This window comes from Callionymus lyra, unplaced genomic scaffold (genome assembly GCF_982586985.1).
Source record: "Callionymus lyra unplaced genomic scaffold, fCalLyr1.hap1.1 HAP1_SCAFFOLD_212, whole genome shotgun sequence".
NCBI classification, from domain to species: Eukaryota; Metazoa; Chordata; class Actinopteri; order Syngnathiformes; family Callionymidae; genus Callionymus; species Callionymus lyra.
In genome coordinates this window covers 75,001-77,498 of record NW_028258653.1, presented here as the reverse complement: position 1 = coordinate 77,498, position 2,498 = coordinate 75,001, and the positions used below count along the sequence as shown (strand labels likewise).

At 64.8% G+C, this 2,498-nt stretch overlaps 1 non-coding gene across 1 annotated transcript; it reads right to left on the bottom strand.

Annotated features, from left to right (window-relative positions):
* Positions 1–399: 399 nt before the first annotated feature.
* Positions 400–518, bottom strand: LOC148058039 (5S ribosomal RNA). The gene has a single exon (XR_015710219.1). It is a non-coding gene; the product is annotated as a 5S ribosomal RNA (ribosomal RNA).
* Between the last annotated feature and the right edge of the window lie 1,980 nt (positions 519–2,498).

The following is a 2,498-nucleotide window of genomic DNA, read 5'->3' as shown; positions in this document are numbered from 1 at the left end:
TCACTTTCTGACCCACAAATAATGCCCCAAATGCCGCCGCCTGGTGGGGGGAACTGCCGCCTAGTCCCGGTTCTATTTTAGGTCACTTTTCTCACTTTCTGACCCACAAATAATGCCCCAAATGCCGCCGCCTGGTGGGGGGAACTGCCGCCTAGTCCCGGTTCTATTTTAGGTCACTTTTCTCACTTTCTTACCCACAAATAATGCCCCAAATGCCGCCGCCTGGTGGGGGGAACTGCCGCCTAGTCCCGGTTCTATTTTAGGTCACTTTTCTCACTTTCTGACCCACAAATAATGCCCCAAATGCCGCCGCCTGGTGGGGGGAACTGCCTGCTAGTCCCGGTTCTATTTTAGGTCACTTTTCTCACTTTTCTACCCACAAATAATGGCAAAAAAAAATGCTTACAGCACCCAGTATTCCCAGGCGGTCTCCCATCCAAGTACTAACTGGGCCCGACCCTGCTTGGCTTCCGAGATCAGACGAGATCGGGCTCATTCAGGGTGGTGTGGCCGTAAGCGAGGGAAGCGCTTGTGAAATGCCCCAAAGTGTTGAAAATGTTCCCCAGGCCCCTGGTTCCCCATCCCCGCAGGAGGAGGCTCCCCAGGCCCCCTGGTTCCCCATCCCCGCAGGAGGAGGCTCCCCAGGCCCCCTGGTGCAGGAGGAGGCTCCCCAGGCCCCTGGTTCCCCATCCCCGCAGGAGGAGGCTCCCCAGGCCCCCTGGTTCCCCATCCCCGCAGGAGGAGGCTCCCCAGGCCCCATGGTTCCCCATCACCGCAGGAGGAGGCTCCCCAGGCCCCTGGTTCCCCATCCCCGCAGGAGGAGGCTCCCCAGGCCCCCTGGTTCCCCATCCCCGCAGGAGGAGGCTCCCCAGGCCCCATGGTTCCCCATCACCGCAGGAGGAGGCTCCCCAGGCCCCCTGGTTCCCCATCCCCGCAGGAGGAGGCTCCCCAGGCCCCCTGGTGCAGGAGGAGGCTCCCCAGGCCCCCTGGTTCCCCATCCCCGCAGGAGGAGGCTCCCCAGGCCCCCTGGTTCTCCATGCCCGCAGGAGGAGGCTCCCCAGGCCCCTGGTTCTCCATCCCCGCAGGAGGAGGCTCCCCAGGCCCCCTGGTTCTCCATCCCCGCAGGAGGAGGCTCCCCAGGCCCCCTGGTTCTCCATCCCCGCAGGAGGAGGCTCCCCAGGCCCCTGGTTCTCCATCCCCGCAGTAGGAGGCTCCCCAGGCCCCCTGGTTCTCCATCCCCGCAGGAGGAGGCTCCCCAGGCCCCCTGGTTCTCCATCCCCGCAGGAGGAGGCTCCCCAGGCCCCCTGGTTCTCCATCCCCGCAGGAGGAGGCTCCCCAGGCCCCTGGTTCTCCATGCCCGCAGGAGGAGGCTCCCCAGGCCCCCATGTTCTCCATGCCCGCAGGAGGAGGCTCCCCAGGCCCCTTGGTTCTCCATCCCCGCAGGAGGAGGCTCCCCAGGCCCCTGGTTCCCCATCCCCGCAGGAGGAGGCTCCCCAGGCCCCCTGGTTCTCCATGCCCGCAGGAGGAGGCTCCCCAGGCCCCCTGGTTCTCCATGCCCGCAGGAGGAGGCTCCCCAGGCCCCCTGGTTCTCCATGCCCGCAGGAGGAGGCTCCCCAGGCCCCCTGGTTCTCCATCCCCGCAGGAGGAGGCTCCCCAGGCCCCTGGTTCTCCATGCCCGCAGGAGGAGGCTCCCCAGGCCCCCTGGTTCTCCATGACCGCAGGAGGAGGCTCCCCAGGCCCCCTGGTTCTCCATCCCCGCAGGAGGAGGCTCCCCAGGCCCCCTGGTTCCCCATCCCCGCAGGAGGAGGCTCCCCAGGCCCCCTGGTTCTCCATGCCCGCAGGAGGAGGCTCCCCAGGCCCCCTGGTTCCCCATCCCCGCAGGAGGAGGCTCCCCAGGCCCCTGGTTCTCCATCACCGCAGGAGGAGGCTCCCCAGGCCCCCTGGTTCTCCATGCCCGCGGGAGGAGGCTCCCCAGGCCCCCTGGTTGGGAGAGGGGGAAAAAGACCAAAGTGTTTAAAAATGCCCCAAAGTGTTGAAAATGTTCCCCAGGCCCCTGGTTCCCCATCCCCGCAGGAGGAGGCTCCCCAGGCCCCCTGGTTGGGAGAGGGGGAAAAAGAGCAAAGTGTTTAAAAATGCCCCAAAGTGTTGAAAATGTTCCCCAGGCCCCTGGTTCCCCATCCCCGCAGGAGGAGGCTCCCCAGGCCCCCTGGTTGGGAGAGGGGGAAAAAGAGCAAAGTGTTTAAAAATGCCCCAAAGTGTTGAAAATGTTCCCCAGGCCCCTGGTTCCCCATCCCCGCAGGAGGAGGCTCCCCAGGCCCCCTGGTTGGGAGAGGGGGGAAAAAGACCAAAGTGTTTAAAAATGCCCCAAAGTGTTGAAAATGTTCCCCAGGCCCCTGGTTCCCCATCCCCGCAGGAGGAGGCTCCCCAGGCCCCCTGGTTGGGAGAGGGGGAAAAAGAGCAAAGTGTTTAAAAATGCCCCAAAGTGTTGAAAATGTTCC